This window comes from Hemitrygon akajei, chromosome 2 (genome assembly GCF_048418815.1).
Source record: "Hemitrygon akajei chromosome 2, sHemAka1.3, whole genome shotgun sequence".
NCBI classification, from domain to species: Eukaryota; Metazoa; Chordata; class Chondrichthyes; order Myliobatiformes; family Dasyatidae; genus Hemitrygon; species Hemitrygon akajei.
Genome location: NC_133125.1, coordinates 208,138,337 through 208,162,337, shown reverse-complemented (window position 1 = coordinate 208,162,337; position 24,001 = coordinate 208,138,337).

The following is a 24,001-nucleotide window of genomic DNA, read 5'->3' as shown; positions in this document are numbered from 1 at the left end:
AATTCCCCAGCTTCCATCACCTTCTCCACAGTAAACACAGATGAGAAGTATTTATTTCAGACCTCGCCTGCTGTTGTGACTCCACACACAGATTCTCCAAGGGACATATTCCCACATTCATTACCCTTGTGTTCACAAACTTATAGAATCTTTTGGAGAATCTCCATTATATTACCTACAAAACTATTTCATGTCCGCATCCTACCCTCCTGATTTCCAGCTTATGTACTCCTTCAATGCTCCTACTGCTCAAGGGATTTGAGTGATCCCAGCTGCTTTCCCCGACACACAACTCCATCCTGAACAAAGCCACAATAACCACTGTTAGCCAGGGTTCCCTCATTCCTCCAGTATGGCCATTCACTCAGAAATAGCAACAAGAGGAGGCTGCTCTCCCATTGAATAAGATCAAAACCACCTCACTGTGCTCCAGATGCAAAGGACGTGACAGAAGTGGGGGTCAGAGAGGAGGGGGAGTTGTGATGTTGATTAGGGAGAACATCACCACAGCACTTAGAGAGATCCTTGTGGGGAACGGCCAGTGAGAGTTTATTGGTAGGAGTCAGAAATATGGAGATGTTCAGTTTGCTGGGATTGTACTGTTGGATGCCAAATGTCAGTGAGAATCAGAAGAGCCCATGTGTAGGGAGAATGCAGATAACTGTTGGAATATCAGGGTTGTAATAGTCAGAGACTTCAGCTTCCCTAACATTGACTGGGTCAGACACAGTGCTGAGGGACTTGACAGGGTAGGATTTGAGAGTGTGTTCTGGAATGGTTTCATATGGAACTTGTAGATGCCCAACTAGAGAAGGGGGTCACACTTGATCTTCTCTCAGGGAATGAGTCTGGGCAAGTGGTTGATGTGTCAGTGGGGGGCGGGGCATATTGGGACTAGTGTCCATCATTCTGTTAGACATAAAATAGTTATGGAAATACTTGTGGAGTCGTCCTGAATTGGAGCAAGGTTAATGTTGATGGTGTCAGACGGAATGTGTGATGACTGATTGGTTGAGACCGTTCACTGGTAAAGGCACACAAAGCTGCAGAAAGTTATAAACTCAGCCAGCTCCATCAAGAGCAATAACCTCCCCGGCATCCGGAACACCTGCAACAGGCGATGCCTCAAAAAGGCAGCAAGGACCCCCATCACCGAGGACCTGCCCTCTTCTCTTTGGAACCACGAAGGAGAAGATACAGGAGCCTGAAGGTACACAGTCGACATTTCAGGAACAGCTTCTTCCCCTCCACCATCAGATTTCTGAGTGGACGATGAACCCATGAACACTTCCTCAGTGTCTTTCTCACCCTCTCTTTTGGCAAAATTAATTTAATGTATTTTTCATAGTTACTTCTTGCAGTAATTTACATGTTTTATTACTGTGTATTGCAAGGTGTTGATGCAAATTTCGCAACATGTGCCAGTGATATCAAACAAAATTCTGATTCAGATTCACAGGAACAGGCTCTCTGGATGGGACCCGGGTGAGCTGCCCAACTCGATACTACATAGGTTTGTGTTTGGAGGCTGAGGGTGGTTTTGCTGATTGGAGGCCTGTGACCAGTGCTGAGCCGTGGGTTCAGTGCTGTGTCCATCGTTGTTTGTGATTTATATTAATGTTTGGATGACAATGTAGGTGGCATTGTTAGTCAGTGTGCAAGAGAATATTTGACAGGGAACTGAAGGGCAACACTCTCACACAAAGGCAGTGGGTGTGTATCGAACGAGCTGTCAGAGGAGGAGGTAGTGGCAGGTACAATGACAACATTTAATAGATATATCGACAGTACATGGATAGGAAAGGTTTAGAGCAGGGGTTCACAGCCATTTTAATGCCACAGACCTCAGGCTGGGAACCCCTGGTTTCCAGGGATCAGGCCAAATACAGACCAATGCCCAGAACAGCATCTTGGTTAGTTTGAGGAAGTAGGGCCGAAGGGCCTGTTCCCCTGCTGTACATCTCAGACACAAACAAAACAGAATCAATCTGTCACTCTCCATCAGTCACTTGGGAAACTGGGACATCAGTCACCTGAATAGCAACATCATGGTCTCCCGATTGTGATGGATTGTGTTCTGTGTGCAGGGCACGGTCTGGACCCAAGGATAGAAATTAAAATATTGCAACAGCAGCTGGTTTAAATAATGGGAAAGAGGTGTGTTATATATGTACACAGTCTGAGTTTCCTACTGAATTAATTTCAATGAAGACTAACATTTGACAAGAAAAATCAGGCAATTACCAGCCAGTTAACTTTAATACAGGTGTGTTTAATCCAAGGAAAATCATGTGTCCTGATGGGACCACACATGGAACACCTAAAGTGGCCCCAACTGGTGAATAAATGTAATTCTGGTCTTGAGACCGAGATTTCAAATTTAAAGTCAAAGTAATAGTTGGGAAGGTTAAGAATCTGTGGGCATTCATTGCAAGTGGAATTGATTAAATGTCATACTGAAATTATATTAATCCATGAATGAATCACATAATCAACCTTCTTGCTCTAACTTCTCATCTTTTTTTTCCAGTCCTGATAAAGGGTTTCAGCCTGAAAAGTCGACTGTTTACTCTTTTCCATAGGTGCTGCCTGGCCTGCTGAGTTCCTCCAGCATTTTCTGTGTATTGCTCGGATTTCCAGCATCTGCAGATTTTCTCATCACTGTTCCTTTGTGCCTTTCTCAATGAGAATGGTGGTAACGTGATGTGTAATCTTGTGGATGACACCAAAATTGGTGATGTGGTGGCCAGTGATGATTGTCTAAAGTTACAACAGGACCTCAATCAACTGGGAATATGGGAAAGGAAAAGCAGAAAAAATGTGAAGTGTCGTATTTCGAGAACTTAAAACCAATACAGAATACTGTGGCTTATGAAATCCTGCAGGGCAGTGATGAGGTTGATGGTCACAGTCTTTCCCCAGGGTAGAGGAGTCTAAAACTAGAGGGCAGAGATTAACAGGGGACCTAAGGAAGTTTTTCACACAGGTGGAAGGAGCTGCCATTGGAAATGGTAGAGGCAGATAGAATTGAAACATTTTTGAGACTTTTGGATAGTATCTTGATAGAAAGTATTTTGAGGGGCGTGGACCAATGCAGTCAAACGGGAATATGCTGAGGAAGACACCTCGATTGACAGGGACATGTTAGGCCGAAGGGCCGGTGTTCATGCTGTCTATCTCCATTTGTCTGGTTAGGGGGAGTGGAGCCCTACATCAGAGTACCCAACAGGGTATCTGGTAGGGCTCGGAGACCTGTGCCAACCAACTGGCAGGTGTGTTCAAAGATGTTTTCAATCTCTCATTGCTACAGTCGCAAGTTACCACCTGCTTCAAAAGGCCAATGATCCTTTGCTGTCTAATAAATAGGCTGCTATTTATTGACTACAATTCAGCAATCAACATAATCATATCGTCAGTTCTGATCAACAATCTCCAAACCCTGGGCCTCAGTACCTCCCTCTGCAACTGGATCCTGGCTGTGCTTTACATGTACAGTCTGAGTTTTCTATTGAACTAACATCAATGAGGATTAAAACTTGACAACAAAATTAAGCAATACTCAGCCTGTTAATTTTAAAGCTGGTGAGTTTAATCCATCTCGTACATGGGGGTCCCAATGAGATAACAGGGCGCCACAGGGTGAATGAATGTAATTTTACACTCAGAGTAATATTTGGGAAGGTTGAGAGTCTGTGGGTATTTATTCCAAGTTGAATTGATAGATATTTTACTGACATTATATTCAGCAAGTAATGAATCACATAATTGTGTCTTTCTCAATGAGAAATTAGGTGACATGAGGAGTAAACTGCGAATGACACTGAAATTGGTGACGTGGTGGACAGTGAAGATTTTCTAAAGTTACAATAAGATGTCCATCAACTGCGAATGTGGGCAAAGGGATGGCAGAAGAACTTGATTCAATCAAGTGTGAAGAATTGTATTTCGAGATGTTAAAACCAATGCAGAATGTGCACAGTGAATGGCAGGGCACAGTATCGCATCAGAGCAGGGCTGTACAGGGGTGAAGTCAGGAAGTTTTCCTACAGCGGTCCCTGAGAGTGGGACCTCACATCAGAGCAGGGCTGTACAGGGGGGAAGTCAGGAAGTTTTCCTACAGCGGTCCCTGAGCACTTACAGTGTATCTGACACCTCTAATGTTCTATTGAATCAAGATCTCCCATTTCAGTGTCAAAGATATTTGCCTGACAGTTTAAATTATTGGCATTTAACCACTTTTTCACCCTCCTGCCCTACACTTCAATTAATAACACAGACTCTTCTATCCTCCCTCTGATCAGGCTGTCCACTGCTCTGAAAAACATCAGGAATTGAAGCAAGTGGCCATTCAGCCCCTCACACCTGCTCTCCCATTAAATAAGATTAATACCACTGTACTATTTCTACTGATTCCTCTTCTTATTCAAAACTCTATGCTCAAGAGAGAGCAGGGTAAATACATTTATTCACTTCTTAATGGTCGTTCTCTCACTGTGCCTCCTCATCCTGACACCACCCTTACCAGAAACATCATCCCTGCATCTACCCAGGGAGCCTGGAGCAAGTCTCAGACTCTCTCTCTGTCGCCGCCATACACAAATACACACAGGGGACTCGGCCATTTACCTTTCTCCACTGCCTCTTCCTCACTTCCACCCAATCTCACCTTGAACTCTCTCACGTACACTGAGGCACTGCAGATGCTGGAAATCTAGAGCAGTACACAATGTGCTGGAGGAGCTCAGCAGATCAGGCAGCACCTATGGATGGAAAAAACCGTGGACGTTTTGAGCTGAGACCCTTCATCAGGACTGCAGAGGAAGGGGAAGGAAGTCAGAACAAGGAGGTGGGGGAGGGTAAGAAGAGGCACAAGGTGGCAAATGATAGGTATAACTGGGAGGGTGAGAGGGTAAAGAGCTGGGAAGTTGACTGGTGGAAAAGATAAAGGGGTAGAGAAGGGGGAGAGAACAGAAGACCATGAAAGAAAGGGAAGGGGGAAGAGCACCAGAGGGAGGTGATTGGCAGGGAAGAAGAGAAGGTGTGAGAGGAAAACGGGAATGGGAATGGGAATGGTGAGGAGGGAGGTTGCTAGTTCCGGAAGCTTGAGAAATCGATGTTCATGCCATCAGGTTAGAAGCTACCCAGATGGAATGTAAGATGCTGCTCCTCCAACCTGAGTGTGGCAGTAAAGGAGGCCACACACTGCCATGTCGGAAAGGGAATGCCAAGTAGAATTGAAATGGGTAGCCACCGGAAAACCCGGCTTTTTGAGGCAGACGGACAGAAGGATGAAGTGGTCTCCCAATCTACGACAGACCTCACCGATATAAAGGACACTACACCGGGAGCATCGGAAACAGCAGATGACTCGCAGGTAAAGCGTCGCCTGACTGGGAAGAACTGTCTGGGGCCCTGATGGATAGTGAGGGATGAGGTGTAGGGACAGGTGTGGCACTTATCCCGCTTGCTAGGTTAAGTTCTGACTCTTGAACTCCCTCACCCCCGATGCTTCTCATCCTTGTGTTTCCTGTCCTTTGAGATCCCCCTGCTCCTTACCCTAGTCTACCCTTCCTGGGAAACTAATCACCTAAACAAGGATTGTGTGGCCTGCCCAATGGGATTTTCTTTCAGCTTGGTACATGGGTCTAGCTACATAGCTCGAGATGTTGCCACACTAACCCCCTTAAATTCATGGTGGAGGGTGTGTTTTATTTGTTAACTGTTTGAGCTCTATATTAAAGGAAGAGCATTGAAGGTGAAAGAAGGTTTGAATACACAAATAAGGATCACCTATGAAGATATATGGGGTTGCGGTGAGAATGCACATGGAACATTGTGCACAGGTCTGATCTCCCTCCCAGAGTCTTAGAAACATAGAAGCATAGAAAACCTACAGCACAGTACAGGCCCTTCGGCCCAAAAATTTGTGCCAAACCTTTGAAATTACTAGGCTTACCCATAGCCCTCTATTTTTCTAAGCTCCACGTACCTATCCAAAAGTCTCTTTAAAGACCCTATCATATCCGCCTCCACCACCATCGCCGGCACCCCAATCCATGTCTTGTGGAGTGGAACCTTGCATCAGATCAGGGTTGTACAGTCCAGGTGCACAGCTCGAGATGTTGCAACACCTACCCCCTTTAAATTCATCACTGAGGATGTGCACTGTTTGAGTTCTTCATTAAATGAAGAGCAAAGATGAAGGAAGGTTTGAGTACAAGAATAAAGATCTCATGTGAAGGTATATGGGGTCGTGGTGAGAGCACACATGGAACACAGTGCACAGGTCTGGTGTCCCTCCCAGAGTCAGCCTGTGGGACGTGGGCAATGAAGAGAAGGTTTCCAAGATTGACTGGGGGTGTGAGGAGAGGTAGAGTCATTGGAGAGATTATACTGACTGGGTCCATCTCAAAATTATAAGAATAAGAGGGAATCTCTCAATCCTGACTGAGAAGTTACAGAACCTAGGCCCCTGTACCTCCCTCCACAATTGGACCCTCGACTTCCTAACTGGAAAACTACAATCTAGGCAGATTGGTGATAATATCTCCTCCTCGTTGATTATTAACACTGGCGCACCTCAGGGGTGTGTGCTTAGCCCACTGCTCTACTCTCTCCATACCCATGACCGTGTGGCTGAGCATTGCTCAAATGCCATCTATAAATTTGCTGGCGATACAATCATTGTTGGTAGAATCTCAGATGGTGACGAGAGGGCGTACAGAGCAAGAGTTAACAGCTAGTGGAGTTGTGTCGCAGCAACAACCTTGCACTCAATGTCAGTCAGACGGAAGAGCTGATTGTGGACTTCAGGAAGGGCAAGATGAAGGAACATGAACCAATCGGAGGGATCAGAAGTGGAGAGACTGAGCTATTTCAAGTTCCTTGGTGTCAAGATCTCTGAGGATCTAACCAGGTCCCAACATATCGATGCAGCTATAAAGAAGGAAGACAGGAGCTCTGTGTCATTAGGAGTTTGAAGAGATTTGGTCTGTCAACTAAAACACTCGCAAACTTCCATAGATGTACAGTGGAGGGCATTCTGACAGAGCATCACTGTCTGGTACGGAGGAGTGATGGGGCGGCTACCACACAGGACCGAAAGAAGCTAAAGAAATCCGTAAATTTAGTCAGCTATTCTTGGGTACCAGCCTCCATAGTACTCAAGACATCTTCATGGAGCGGTGCCGCAGAGTGGCGATCCATCGTGCCTATCTCCCAGGACATGCCCTCTTCTCATTGTTACCGTCAGGTACAGAAGCCTTCAGAAGCCTGAAGGCACACACCCAGCAATTCAGGAACAGCTTTTTCCCCTCTGCCATCAGATTTCTGAATGGACATTGAACCAATGAACACTACCACACTTCAAAAAAGTGTATTATTTCTGATTTTGCACTATTTTAGTCTATTCAATGTACATATATATTTAAAATAATTTGTTTATTTCTCTATTATCATGTATGGCATTGACCTGCTGCTGCTAAGTTTACACATTTCACAACACCTGCAGGTGTTAATAAACCTGACACTAAGACGAAGGGTTCACAAACTGAAAATACGGGGTCTTCTCAGCAGGACTAAGATGAGGAGAAATGACCTCACCCAGAGTGCGATACAACTTTCGAATCCTCTCCACAAGATTTCTGAATTTTAGGGCACAGCGATTATGGGGACAATGCAGGAAAGTGGCGCTGAAGTCAAAGATCAGCCATGTTCTGAATGAAGGAGCCGAAGGCTCCTATTTCTATTTTCTTAAGCACGAGTTTACCTTTGCGCCTTGTTCTCCCTTGTCCTTCCGCCTGACGGGTTGCACAGGGCAGCGATGGGAGCACCAGGGATCCGTCGATAGACACAGCGGAGCAGCTCCCGACCCCCAGCAGCAGGATGTGGGTTTCGGCGGCAGCTGCAGCCAAACAGGCCACGATTTGGTGGGGAAAGCCGGGCACCCTCCGTGCAGCTGAAACAACTTGCAGAATCTCCGCCAGATTCTCTTCACCCCGCCTCTGAAAGGTTTCGCAGGCCCGGCCGGTGCTGCAGACTTTGCCCGAGGAGCAGCTCCCGGTTCCAAGCTTCCAGCGCTCAGCGAACCGCGGTGCTCACGCTCCAACCAATCAGAGACGGCCGCTCCACAACCGGGTCACCGATTGGGTGTAAGTGTGTCTGGGGGCGGGAGCGAGAGATGCCAGTCGGATGGAAGTGCGGAGTTTGTTCCTTTTGGTGGTTAGAATAACTGGAAGTTCGCGCAGCTACTTTCTCACTCTCTTCCCGAATCGCACTCTCGCTGTGAACGAGAGAGGGAGGGGGGTAGAGAGAGAGAGAGGGAGGGGAGAGAAGGGGGGAGAGAGGGGGAGAGAAGGGGGGGGGGGGAGAGAAGGGGGGAGAGAGGGGAGAGGGAGGGAGATATATAAATATATATCCCGCTGCTAGACGAGTGCAACGCACTGTGAAAGCGACCGAAAATCCGTATGAGCCCAACTGTGGCATTCAACCAGCGCCTTTGGGGCGGCGCAAGGTTATCTCAGCGCAGGAAACCCGTTTGGACAGAATTACCTCTTAACAGAGATTTCGGAGGATATGTGAGTGGTGGAAAATATTGTGAGTTAAATATTTTCATAGCCAAATGATTAATATTGGCTTTTTGTATTTGGAAACAGTTTGCAGCTTAGTTTTTTTTTAATAGATATGGCCTTTACTTTCAGCAGAGGCGACTCTTAGACAAATACCTTATCTTGTAAGAATTAGACTGAAGGATATAAGGCAAACTGGTTATTAATACAAGTTGTACACAGGACTGAATTTTTAATTTTGGGCATTATAGGTTATCACAGGAGAACTGCATGTGAACCGAGCTCACCTTTTCTAATTCACAAGGTTAATCGAACAGCTTTGGCTCTTGCAGTCGATTTGTACACGCTGGAAGTTGTGCTCTCCGTATTATGCGGAGTCCGAAACCCACTGTTAGAGGTTCCACTGCTCACGATATCGTGAATAAAACTGCCATTACTTCGAATTTACTTGCGATCAACGTCAATCGATTTTCCTCAGCAAATTAATTTCCCTGGCAGTGTGCGCGTGTGAGCTGGAATCAGAATCGGGTTTATTCTCGGTGTCATATTTGCGGTGGCAGCGGTACAATACATCAACACTGCCATCGGTCAAAACAACAAATGGCCGAACGGAGAAGTCAATAGGGAAGTAAGTGAGCAGTTACATAAATAGATAGGTACTGCCAAGGACGGATAACCAGGTTGTGTTCATGAGTATCATGGACAGTATGGAAACCTAACGGAGGAGGGGTAAAAGCTGTATCTTAAATATGGACTGCGTGTCTTCGGGTCCCATACCTCCACTCTGATGTAGGAATGAGAAGACGGCATGTCCTGGATGGTGAGAGCCCCTAATGATTAACGCCACCTTTTAAAGGCTCCGCCTTTTCAATCTCCATCGTTAGTGAGGAGGTTCACGTCTGGGACGGATCTCGTTGAGTCCACAAACCTCTGCAAAGTTTTTCGATCCTCTACATTTGACCCTAATGCTTTCTACCGTACATCTGAGAAAATTTCACGAGTTTTTGGAGTCAAACCAAATCTCCTCAAACATCAAATGAAGAATAGCGCTGCCGTGTATGTGATTGAGTCAATCTGTGAGGTCCAGGATAGATCATTATCACTGTGTGTGGCCCAGGATAGATCATTATCAATGTGTGTGGCCCAGGATAGATCATTATCAATGTGTGTGGCCCAGGATAGATCATTATCAATGTGTGTGGACCAGGATAGATCATTATCAATGTGTGTGGCCCAGGATAGATCATTATCACTGTGTGTGGACCAGGATAGATCGTTATCAATGTGTGTGGCCCAGGATAGATCACTATCAATGTGTGTGGCCCAGGATAGATCACTATCAATGTGTGTGGCCCAGGATAGATCATTATCAATGTGTGTGGACCAGGATAGATCATTATCAATGTGTGTGGCCCAGGATAGATCGTTATCAATGTGTGTGGCCCAGGATAGATCACTATCAATGTGTGTGGCCCAGGATAGATCGTTATCAATGTGTGTGGCCCAGGATAGATCGTTATCAATGTGTGTGGCCCAGGATAGATCGTTATCAATGTGTGTGGCCCAGGATAGATCGTTATCAATGTGTGTGGCCCAGGATAGACCATTATCACTGTGTGTGGCCCAGGATAGACCATTATCAATGTGTGTGGCCCAGGATAGATCATTATCAATGTGTGTGGCCCAGGATAGATCATTATGATCATTATCAATCTGTGTGTGGCCCAGGATTGATCTTTATCAATGTGTGTGGCCCAGGATAGATCGTTATCAATGTGTGTGGCCCAGGATAGACCATTATCAATGTGTGTGGCCCAGGATAGATCATTATCAATGTGTGTGGCCCAGGATAGATCATTATGATCATTATCAATCTGTGTGTGGCCCAGGATAGATCACTATCAATGTGTGTGGCCCAGGATAGATCATTATCACTGTGTGTGGCCCAGGATAGATCATTATGATCATTATCAATCTGTGTGTGGCCCAGGATTGATCTTTATCAATGTGTGTGGCCCAGGATAGATCGTTATCAATGTGTGTGGCCCAGGATAGACCATTATCAATGTGTGTGGCCCAGGATAGATCATTATCAATGTGTGTGGCCCAGGATAGATCATTATGATCATTATCAATCTGTGTGTGGCCCAGGATAGATCACTATCAATGTGTGTGGCCCAGGATAGATCATTATGATCATTATCAATCTGTGTGTGGCCCAGGATAGATCACTATCAATGTGTGTGGCCCAGGATAGATCATTATCAATGTGTGTGGCCCAGGATAGATCATTATCAATGTGTGTGGCCCAGGATAGATCATTATCAATGTGTGTGGCCCAGGATAGATCATTATGATCATTATCAATCTGTGTGTGGCCCAGGATAGATCACTATAAATGTGTGTGGCCCAGGATAGATCATTATCACTGTGTGTGGCCCAGGATAGATCACTATCAATGTGTGTGGCCCAGGATAGATCATTATCAATGTGTGTGGCCCAGGATAGATCATTATCAATGTGTGTGGCCCAGGATAGATCTTTGTAAATGTGTGTGGCCCAGGATAGACCATTATCAATGTGTGTGGCCCAGGATAGACCATTATCAATGTGTGTGGCCCAGGATAGATCATTATCAATGTGTGTGGCCCAGGATAGATCACTATCAATGTGTGTGGCCCAGGATAGATCTTTGTAAATGTGTGTGGCCCAGGATAGACCATTATCAATGTGTGTGGCCCAGGATAGATCATTATCAATGTGTGTGGCCCAGGATAGATCATTATCAATGTGTGTGGCCCAGGATAGATCATTATCAATATGTGTGGCCCAGCATAGACCATTATCAATCTGTGTGTGGCCCAGGATAGATCTTTGTAAATGTGTGTGGCCCAGCATAGACCATTATCAATGTGTGTGGCCCAGGATAGATCTTTATCACTGTGTGTGGCCCAGGATAGATCACTATCAATGTGTGTGGCCCAGGATAGACTTTGTAAATGTGTGTGGCCCAGGATAGACCATTATCAATGTGTGTGGCCCAGGATAGATCATTATCAATGTGTGTGGCCCAGGATAGATCATTATCAATGTGTGTGTCCCAGGATAGATCATTATCAATCTGTGTGTGGCCCAGGATAGATCATTATCACTGTGTGTGGCCCAGGATAGATCATTATCAATGTGTGTGTGGCCCAGGATTGACCATTATCAATGTGTGTGGCCCAGGATAGATCATTATCAATCTGTGTGTGGCCCAGGATAGATCTTCATCAATGTGTGTGGCCCAGGATAGATCTTTGTAAATGTGTGTGGCCCAGGATAGATCATTATCAATGTGTGTGGCCCAGGATAGATCATTATGATCATTATCAATGTGTGTGGCCCAGGATAGATCTTTGTAAATGTGTGTGGCCCAGGATAGATCATTATCAATGTGTGTGGCCCAGGATAGATCATTATGATCATTATCAATGTGTGTGGCCCAGGATAGATCTTTATCAAAGTTTGTGGCCCAGTATAGATCTTCATCAATGTGTGTGGCCCAGGATAGATCATTATCAATGTGTGTGGCCCAGGATAGATCATTATGATCATTATCAATGTGTGTGGCCCAGGATAGATCTTTATCAAAGTTTGTGGCCCAGTATAGATCTTCATCAATGTGTGTGGCCCAGGATAGATCATTATCAATGTGTGTGGTCCAGGATAGATCATTATCACTGTGTGTGGCCCAGGATAGATCATTATCAATGTGTGTGGCCCAGGATAGATCTTTATCAACGTGTGTGGCCCAGTATAGATCTTCATCAATGTGTGTGGCCCAGGATAGATCTTCATCAACGTGTGTGGCCCAGTATAGATCTTCATCAATGTGTGTGGCCCAGGATAGATCATTATCACTGTGTGTGGCCCAGGATAGTTCATTATCAATGTGTGTGGCCCAGGATAGATCTTTATCAACGTGTGTGGCCCAGTATAGATCTTCATCAATGTGTGTGGCCCAGGATAGATCTTCATCAACGTGTGTGGCCCAGTATAGATCATCATCAATGTGTGTGGCCCAGGATAGATCATTATCAATGTGTGTGGCCCAGGATAGATCATTATCACTGTGTGTGGCCCAGGATAGATCGTTATCAATGTGTGTGGCCCAGGATAGATCATTATCACTGTGTGTGGCCCAGGATAGATCATTATCAATGTGTGTGGCCCAGGATAGATTATCAATATGTCTGGCCCAGGATAGATCTTTATCAATGTGTGTGGCCCAGGATAGGTCTTCATCAATGTGTGTGGCCCAGGATAGATCTTCATCAATGTGTGTGGCCCAGGATAGATCATTATCAATGTGTGTGGCCCAGGATAGGTCTTCATCAATGTGTGTGGCCCAGGATAGATCTTCATCAATGTGTGTGGCCCAGGATCGATCATTATCAATGTGTGTGGCCCAGGATAGATCATTATCAATGTGTGTGGCCCAGGATAGATCTTCATCAATGTGTGTGGCCCAGGATAGATCATTATCAATGTGTGTGGCCCAGGATAGATCTTCATCAATGTGTGTGGCCCAGGATAGATCTTCATCAATGTGTGTGGCCCAGGATAGATCTTCATCAATGTGTGTGGCCCAGGATAGATCTTCATCAATGTGTGTGGCCCAGGATAGATCATTATCAATGTGTGTGGCCCAGGATAGGTCTTCATCAATGTGTGTGGCCCAGGATAGGTCTTCATCAATGTGTGTGGCCCAGGATAGATCTTCATCAATGTGTGTGGCCCAGGATAGATCTTCATCAATGTGTGTGGCCCAGGATAGATCATTATCAATGTGTGTGGCCCAGGATAGATCTTCATCAATGTGTGTGGCCCAGGATAGATCTTCATCAATGTGTGTGGCCCAGGATAGATCTTCATCAATGTGTGTGGCCCAGGATAGATCTTCATCAATGTGTTTGGCCCAGGATAGATCATTATCAATGTGTGTGGCCCAGGATTGATCTTTATCAATGTGTGTGGCCCAGGATAGATCATTATCAATGTGTGTGGCCCAGGATAGATCTTCATCAATGTGTGTGGCCCAGGATAGATCTTCATCAATGTGTGTGGCCCAGGATAGATCTTCATCAATGTGTGTGGCCCAGGATAGATCTTCATCAATGTGTTTGGCCCAGGATAGATCATTATCAATGTGTGTGGCCCAGGATTGATCTTTATCAATGTGTGTGGCCCAGGATAGGTCTTCATCAATGTGTGTGGCCCAGGATAGGTCTTCATCAATGTGTGTGGCCCAGGATAGATCTTCATCAATGTGTGTGGCCCAGGATAGATCTTCATCAATGTGTGTGGCCCAGGATAGATCATTATCAATGTGTGTGGCCCAGGATAGGTCTTCATCAATGTGTGTGGCCCAGGATAGATCTTCATCAATGTGTGTGGCCCAGGATAGATCTTCATCAATGTGTGTGGCCCAGGATAGATCATTATCACTGTGTGTGGCCCAGGATAGATCATTATTAATCTGTGTGTGGCCCAGGATAGATCATTATCAATGTGTGTGGCCCAGGATAGACCTTCATCAATGTGTTTGGCCCAGGATAGATCTTTATCAATGTGTGTGGCCCAGAATAGATCATTATCAATGTGTGTGGCCCAGGATTGATCTTTATCAATGTGTGTGGCCCAGGATAGATCATTATCAATGTGTCTGGCCCAGGATAGATCATTATCAATGTGAGTGTGGTCCAGGATAGATTATCAATGTGTGTGGCCCAGGATAGATCTTTATCAACGTGTGTGGCCCAGGATAGATCATTATCAATGTGTGTGTCCCAGGATAGATCTTCATTAATGTGTGTGGCCCAGGATAGATCTTCATCAATGTGTGTGGCCCAGGATCGATCTTTATCAATGTGTGTGGCCCAGGATAGATCATTATCACTGTGTGTGGCCCAGGATAGACCATTATCAATGTGTGTGGCCCAGGATAGATCATTATCACTGTGTGTGGCCCAGGATAGATCATTATCACTGTGTGTGGCCCAGGATAGATCTTCATCAATGTGTGTGGCCCAGGATAGATCATTATCACTGTGTGTGGCCCAGGATAGATCATTATCACTGTGTGTGGCCCAGATGGATCATTATCAATGTGTGTGGCCCAGGATAGATCATTATCAATGTGTGTGGCCCAGGATAGATCGTTATCAATGTGCCTGGACTAGGATAGATCGTTATCAATATGTGTGGCCCAGGATAGATCATTGTCAATGTGGGTGTCCCAGGATAGATCATTATCAATGTGTGTGGCCCAGGATAGATCTTCATCAATGTGTGTGGCCCAGGATAGATCTTCATCAATGTGTGTGGCCCAGGATAGATCATTATCACTGTGTGTGGCCCAGGATAGATCATTATTAATCTGTGTGTGGCCCAGGATAGATCATTATCAATGTGTGTGGCCCAGGATAGACCTTCATCAATGTGTTTGGCCCAGGATAGATCTTTATCAATGTGTGTGGCCCAGAATAGATCATTATCAATGTGTGTGGCCCAGGATTGATCTTTATCAATGTGTGTGGCCCAGGATAGATCATTATCAATGTGTCTGGCCCAGGATAGATCATTATCAATGTGAGTGTGGTCCAGGATAGATTATCAATGTGTGTGGCCCAGGATAGATCTTTATCAACGTGTGTGGCCCAGGATAGATCATTATCAATGTGTGTGTCCCAGGATAGATCTTCATCAATGTGTGTGGCCCAGGATAGATCTTCATCAAAGTGTGTGGCCCAGGATCGATCTTTATCAATGTGTGTGGCCCAGGATAGATCATTATCACTGTGTGTGGCCCAGGATAGATCATTATCAATGTGTGTGGCCCAGGATAGATCATTATCACTGTGTGTGGCCCAGGATAGATCATTATCACTGTGTGTGGCCCAGGATAGATCTTCATCAATGTGTGTGGCCCAGGATAGATCATTATCACTGTGTGTGGCCCAGGATAGATCATTATCACTGTGTGTGGCCCAGATGGATCATTATCAATGTGTGTGGCCCAGGATAGATCATTATCAATGTGTGTGGCCCAGGATAGATCGTTATCAATGTGCCTGGACTAGGATAGATCGTTATCAATGTGTGTGGCCCAGGATAGATCATTGTCAATGTGGGTGTCCCAGGATAGATCATTATCAATGTGTGTGGCCCAGGATAGATCTTCATCGATGTGTATGGCCCAGGATAGATCTTCATCAATGTGTGTGGTCCAGGGTAGATCATTATCAATGTGTGTGGCCCAGGATAGATCTTCATCGATGTGTATGGCCCAGGATAGATCTTTATCAACGTGTGTGGCCCAGGATAGATCATTATCAATGTGTGTGGCCCAGGATTGAGCTTTATCAATGTGTGTGGCCCAGGATCGATCTTTATCAACGTGTGTGGCCCAGGATAGATCATTATCAATGTGTGTGGACCAGGATAGATCGTTATCAATGTGTGTGGCCCAGGATAGATCATTATCACTGTGTGTGGCCCAGGATCGATCTTTATCACTGTGTGTTGCCCAGGATGGATCGTTATCAATGTGTGTGGCCCAGGATAGATCTTTATCAATGTGTGTGGTCCAGGATAGATCATTATCAATGTGTGTGGCCCAGGATAGATCATTATCACTGTGTGTGGCCCAGGATAGATCATTATCACTGTGTGTTGCCCAGGATGGATCGTTATCAATGTGTGTGGCCCAGGATTGAGCTTTATCAATGTGTGTGGCCCAGGATCGATCTTTATCAATGTGTGTGGCCCAGGATAGATCATTATCAATGTGTGTGGCCCAGGATAGATCATTATCACTGTGTGTGGCCCAGGATTGAGCTTTATCAATGTGTGTGACCCAGGATAGGTCTTCATCACTGTGTGTGGCCCAGGATAGATCATTATCACTGTGTGTGGCCCAGATGGATCATTATCAATGTGTGTGGCCCAGGATAGATCATTATCAATGTGTGTGGCCCAGGATAGATCGTTATCAATGTGCCTGGACTAGGATAGATCGTTATCAATGTGTGTGGCCCAGGATAGATCATTGTCAATGTGGGTGTCCCAGGATAGATCATTATCAATGTGTGTGGCCCAGGATAGATCTTCATCAATGTGTGTGGCCCAGGATAGATCTTCATCAATGTGTGTGGCCCAGGATAGATCATTATCACTGTGTGTGGCCCAGGATAGATCATTATTAATCTGTGTGTGGCCCAGGATAGATCATTATCAATGTGTGTGGCCCAGGATAGACCTTCATCAATGTGTTTGGCCCAGGATAGATCTTTATCAATGTGTGTGGCCCAGAATAGATCATTATCAATGTGTGTGGCCCAGGATTGATCTTTATCAATGTGTGTGGCCCAGGATAGATCATTATCAATGTGTCTGGCCCAGGATAGATCATTATCAATGTGAGTGTGGTCCAGGATAGATTATCAATGTGTGTGGCCCAGGATAGATCTTTATCAACGTGTGTGGCCCAGGATAGATCATTATCAATGTGTGTGTCCCAGGATAGATCTTCATCAATGTGTGTGGCCCAGGATAGATCTTCATCAATGTGTGTGGCCCAGGATCGATCTTTATCAATGTGTGTGGCCCAGGATAGATCATTATCACTGTGTGTGGCCCAGGATAGATCATTATCAATGTGTGTGGCCCAGGATAGATCATTATCACTGTGTGTGGCCCAGGATAGATCATTATCACTGTGTGTGGCCCAGGATAGATCTTCATCAATGTGTGTGGCCCAGGATAGATCATTATCACTGTGTGTGGCCCAGGATAGATCATTATCACTGTGTGTGGCCCAGATGGATCATTATCAATGTGTGTGGCCCAGGATAGATCATTATCAATGTGTGTGGCCCAGGATAGATCGTTATCAATGTGCCTGGACTAGGATAGATCGTTATCAATGTGTGTGGCCCAGGATAGATCATTGTCAATGTGGGTGTCCCAGGATAGATCATTATCAATGTGTGTGGCCCAGGATAGATCTTCATCGATGTGTATGGCCCAGGATAGATCTTCATCAATGTGTGTGGTCCAGGGTAGATCATTATCAATGTGTGTGGCCCAGGATAGATCTTCATCGATGTGTATGGCCCAGGATAGATCTTTATCAACGTGTGTGGCCCAGGATAGATCATTATCAATGTGTGTGGCCCAGGATTGAGCTTTATCAATGTGTGTGGCCCAGGATCGATCTTTATCAACGTGTGTGGCCCAGGATAGATCATTATCAATGTGTGTGGACCAGGATAGATCGTTATCAATGTGTGTGGCCCAGGATAGATCATTATCACTGTGTGTGGCCCAGGATCGATCTTTATCACTGTGTGTTGCCCAGGATGGATCGTTATCAATGTGTGTGGCCCAGGATAGATCTTTATCAATGTGTGTGGTCCAGGATAGATCATTATCAATGTGTGTGGCCCAGGATAGATCATTATCACTGTGTGTGGCCCAGGATAGATCATTATCACTGTGTGTTGCCCAGGATGGATCGTTATCAATGTGTGTGGCCCAGGATTGAGCTTTATCAATGTGTGTGGCCCAGGATCGATCTTTATCAATGTGTGTGGCCCAGGATAGATCATTATCAATGTGTGTGGCCCAGGATTGATCATTATCACTGTGTGTGGCCCAGGATTGAGCTTTATCAATGTGTGTGACCCAGGATAGGTCTTCATCAATGTGTGTGGCCCAGGATCGATCTTTATCACTGTGTGTTGCCCAGGATGGATCGTTATCAATGTGTGTGGCCCAGGATAGATCTTTATCAATGTGTGTGGCCCAGGATAGATCATTATCAATGTGTGTGGCCCAGGATAGATCATTATCAATGTGTGTGGACCAGGATAGATCATTATCACTGTGTGTGGCCCAGGATAGATCATTATCAATGTGTGCTGCCCAGGATAGATCATTATCACTGTGTGTGGCCCAGGATAGATCATTATCACTGTGTGTTGCCCAGGATGGATCGTTATCAATGTGTGTGGCCCAGGATGGATCGTTATCAATGTGTGTGGCCCAGGATAGATCATTATCACTGTGTGTGGCCCAGGATAGATCATTATCAATGTGTGTGGCCCAGGATTGAGCTTTATCAATGTGTGTGGCCCAGGATCGATCATTATCACTGTGTGTGGCCCAGGATAGATCATTATCACTGTGTGTGGCCCAGGATAGATCATTATCAATGTGTGTGGCCCAGGATTGAGCTTTATCAATGTGTGTGGCCCAGGATAGATCATTATCACTGTGTGTGGCCCAGGATAGATCGTTATCAATGTGTGTGGCCCAGGATTGAGCTTTATCAATGTGTGTGGCCCAGGATCGATCTTTATCAATGTGTGTGGCCCAGGGTAGATGATTGTCAATGTGTCTGGCCCAGTATAGATCGTTATCTATATGTGTGAACCAGGATATATATTATCACTCTGGGTGGCCCAGTGTAGATCATTATCAATATGTGTGAACCAGGATAGATTATTATCAATATGTGTGAACCAGGATTGATTGTTATCAATGTGTGTGGCCCAGGATAGATCGTTATCAATGTGTGTGGCTGCAGATGTCTTATATTGATCTAGCGTTAGGGCAACCCCAAATTTCTCCGCCCACGTCGTGTCCTATCAGCCCCTAGATGGCCAGCTTTGCGGTGCGCCCACACATCTAGCGCAGTGAGGTCGGTTTCTGGTGGGGCAGTGCCTGCGCCGCATATTTGGGCAGCCTGGTCCACAGCGGCGTTATGTATTGCTTCGTCGGTGTTTCTCTGAGTGTGGGCTTCCACGTGATGGATTGAAATATTTCTGTGGGCAGCCTGGTCCCAACTGAACCGCCAGTGCCGCTGTCCTCCTGAATTTCCCACCCCATCTCATGTCACCGGGCCATCCGCACAGACATACCGTTAGCCACTACCCAACAGTCGGTATAAATGTGGACTGGGCCGGTGTTATCCCGCAGGGTAAGGGCCACTGCCGCCAGCTCGGCAAGTTGGCTGGACCCTCTGTGGTCAAAATTTGGTCCTTGGCGGGATGAAGTGCCACCCCCTTCCCATACTGCTTGCCCCTTTCCAGCGGCTGGATCCGTCTATGAACCAGGCATGCAATTTGTGATCAGGGTCGAGCGAGTCCGCAGGACACAGGGGAGGGCCGGATTTCAGGGATGGCTGGAGCTGGGTCCTGGGACTGCGGGAATGACATAATCTGTTCGTGGAGGTGGCTGATCCCTTCTGGACCGGGTCTGCGATATACCACTTCCATGTCCTGCCTCGGAGGACATCCGGGCACGACCCTCTTTGTGGGTGGAAACGGGGTACTTGATCCACCGCATTATGGGGAGATGGGGGTGAAGGACGACAGGGTCGGTGCCTGTTTGGTGTTCGGTGGCGAGGAGCGCCAGGTAACCGGCCAGCAGCTGGCGCTCGAATCGGCTGTAGTGCGCGGCAGCTTCAGGTAAAGACTCGCTTCAGTAACCGAGCGGGTCTCTGCGCCCTTGGGTCTTCTGCCAGAGGCTCTATTCGGCGAACGGCCCACTGGCCGAAACCTGCAATTCGAAAGGGACACTTGCCTGGCGGGGAGCAAGTGGCAGTGCTTGTTCAGCTGGATCGAAAGCAGCTTGTTTCCCGGGCCCCCCTAGGAGTGTGGCTTTCGTGCGGGAGGTCCTATAGAGTGGTCAAAAGCACGGTAAGGTGAGGTATACACGAGGACATCTGCAGATGCTGGAAATTCAAACAACGCACACGAAATGCTGGTGGGACGCAGCAGGCCAGGCAGCATCTATAGGCGAAACACTGTCGACGTTTCGGGCCGAGACCCTTCGTCAGGACTCGGCCAGGACTTCGTCAGGACTCCTTCACCCTTCGTCAAGACGAAGGGTCTCGGCCCGAAACGTCGACAGCGCTTCTCCCTATAGATGCTGCCTGGCCTGCTGCGTTCCACCAGCATTTTGTGTGTGTTGTAAGGTGAGGTATATGCTGCCCCGAGAATAGATGATGAGGGAACGATCGATATTTTTATCAGTTACCTGGTGGATTGGGAACCTGGAGCAGAAGGTATCGACAGATTCCGATGCTCGACGCCTTCACGGACCTGGGAGCTGCGGCAATGACAGAAACACAACCCAGGATGGTGAGGGGAAAGGACTGGAGAAACAGCAAGCTGATTGGTTGTTGCGGAATTTCACTCCCTTTGGCTCTTTAAATAGGAATAGAGTCAATTGTTAATTAACGTCATTAGGTAAAGGGGAGTGATATTTTGAAACAACATTTAACACTATCATTAAGGGATTATGTTAGGTTGTTGAGACTGTCAAGAATGATTGTAGTCTCTCACTCCTGATGCGGGGTCTCAAACTGAAACGCCAATTTCCACCTTTCAGCTCCACGGTCGCTCCTTCACCCGCTGAGTTCTCGTTTTCTTTTTCTAGATCCCAGAATCTTCAGTTTGCTTGGCTTCATCTCAGGACGTTGTCTGGTTAATATAAACTCACTGCTCTGTCCCAAACACAAACGCGGTTCCAGCTGGCACGCGTACTGTCTCCCAACTCCAGCGACCTGGATTTGGTCCCGACCTCCACTCCTGATGGCGTGCAGTCCGCACATTCTCCCTGTGACCACGTGGATTCTTCCCGGGCTATTCCGGTTTCCTGTCACATCCCAAATACATGCGGCTCACTCGAAAGTACCTAACTGTGGGGTATTGTGTGCGTGGTTGGAGGGGGGAATTGGGTGGAGGAGCGGAGCTGAAGGGTAAGAGTGAGAGAAAAGGCTAGAGGGAAGTGAGTGGAGCGGTGGGACAGATGGACCTGATGGGACGTATGTTTCTTCAAATGGAAGAACCGTGCGTTACCTTGAAGAATTTAACTTCCCCCTGAGCGTAACGACTTCTGGTGACAGATGGTGAGTTTGCGGATTTTGTAGCATTACTAGTCTGAGCTGTCTAGACGTGGGTATGCTTAACTCAGATTCATGGTGAAAGGTGACGGCAGAAGGCAGGAGACTGGGGCTACGAGGGGAAATGGATCAGAAATAATGAAGTAGCAGAGAGGATTCTATGGGCCAAAGGGCCTAATTCTGTTCCTAAATCCTATGGGTCATAAGTCCCATAGGAAATCGGTAACTCGTAGCAGTGGGACGTAGGGGCGCGGCGGTAAGGCATCGATTCCGGTATTGATCGCGGAATCCGATGGACTGAACAAGGCACAGACGCAAATTCAAACCTTTTCACAGCGCCTGAAGTACAGTCATTCATCCCAAACCGTTTAAAACGTTGTTCGGACATTGGATCATCAGTTCAACTTAATTCATGAACAACAATGTTAAATCGTAGTTATGGAGCTTAGCTTTCTATGAATTGAAGACATTATTGGATAATTAACAATAAGATTAGAGTATTTTACTATTTCAAATTTTACACCCAATCAATACGAAAATCCCCACCAACTCTCCTCTCCTCTGTCTCGGAATCCTGGGTTGTCACCGCCGCTGCTGTCAGATCGGTGAAGGCATCGGAATCTGCCCCATTGTCAGGTTCCCTTTCCCCGGGGGGACTGTCGTAGCTGGTGATCTGTCCTTAACTGATAAATGGTCGCGAAGCCCAAATCTCGCAGCCCAGCAGTACTTGGAGACTCGTTGACCACACAGACTGCAGCACAACATTTCCGCCCAGTCAGTGGGCAGTAAATGCTGGTCCTACTGGCGATGCTCACACTCCAGGAAGAATAAGTTCTCGACCCTGTTCCAGCTCAGGTTCCTGATTCTGCTCTTCCTGCAGTACCGGGGTCCAGCAGCAGGTGGGGACCCTGCGCTGTTAAACTGCACAGATCTTTACAGCACCAGCCATCACTCACAAGGGTTCAATTCCCTCGCTTCCTACCTTGAGTTTGTGCATTCTTCCTCTGAGCAGTGCTCCGGTTTCGTCCCATATTCCAACGATGTACAGGACCTGGAGCATGGAGAATGGACAGATTCCGTTGTTCACTGCCTTCACCGGCCTGGGAGCTGCGCTGGCAGGAACACAATCCAGGAGAAAGGAGCAAATTCATTTTCAGGGGAATTGGATGTGGAAGTTGGGAAAGAAAAATGTACGAATAATCATGTTAAGTATCCAGTTTTTCCCCATTAATGTAATATAAATCTCAATAAACACTATTTAGCATTATTGTTAAAGTATTGATTTAAATGGTGTCACCACACAGACTGCAGCCGCTCATTACAACCTTCCCAAGGACAGTCGATGGGCAATAAATGCTGGTCCTGTTGTCGATGCCCTCAATTCCTTAAATACAGATTCTCTTGCCCCTTGTCCAGTCGAGAGTTGCAGCAATTTATTTTTGCTCTTCATGTAATACCTGTGTTCATGAAACAGATATCAGCTGAATTAAATTTATTTCTTACATCCTTCACATACATCAGGAGTAATACTCTTTATGTTACGTCTCCGTTTAAATGTGCAATGTGCAATCATAGTAACTTATAATAAATAGAATAGTCAATTTAAAATAGAAATACACTCAAGTCAGCATGAGTTGATCAGTCTGCTGGCCTGGTGGAAAAAGCTGTCCTGGAGTCTACTGGTCCTGGCGTTTATGCTGCAGTACCGTTTCCTGGATGGTATCAGCTGGAATAGGCTATGGTTGGGGTGGCTCAGGCCCTTTTTTCTGGTTGAATGCAGTATTGCAATGCACTGATCTTCTAAACAGTCATCTGTTGGATTGGCGGAGTCTTGAATTCTGGGCAGATGACTGAGGTTGAAGGTCACATGGAGATGTACCCCTTTTCCTCTTTCACCCCACATCCATGTGATTCTCAAAGTCAGTTCTGTCCATTCACTTACTCTCCCACCCTGTAAGCCTCACTAGGGATCAGAAGGCCCTCACCAGACAGTGAAGCGTCAAAGGCCTTCTGCTCCCAGTGTGTGTTGTGTTTGTTATTGAAAGGTAAGTGCAGAGCACACCAGGATGCCAGCATGCAGGATACTCCACTGAACTTTATTGATAATCCTGTCTGTGCAGCATGGAAACTCCTCCCATGTGGGAGTGGCTAACTGAATGTCACAGGAACTACCCCTACATCTCCCATTCTTGAAACAAAAAGGAAAAACTAGATATGCACTTCTTGTCCACAGAACTACATTGAAACACTTGCTCTCTTTGTTTTCCTACTTTTTTTCCACCAATTCCTTTTTTAAGAAGTCTCATTTTGTACAATGTTTTCAACATTAGAACTGCTTTTAAAAAAACATTAAATCTAATGGAGGTCTGGATAGACTACGTGAACACTGCGGCAAAGTGAGAGGATTATTCTGTCCCTGTGGTCACTTGCCCTATTAGACTATGGAGTATATCACTGTGGTGGGACAGATCAATGACCG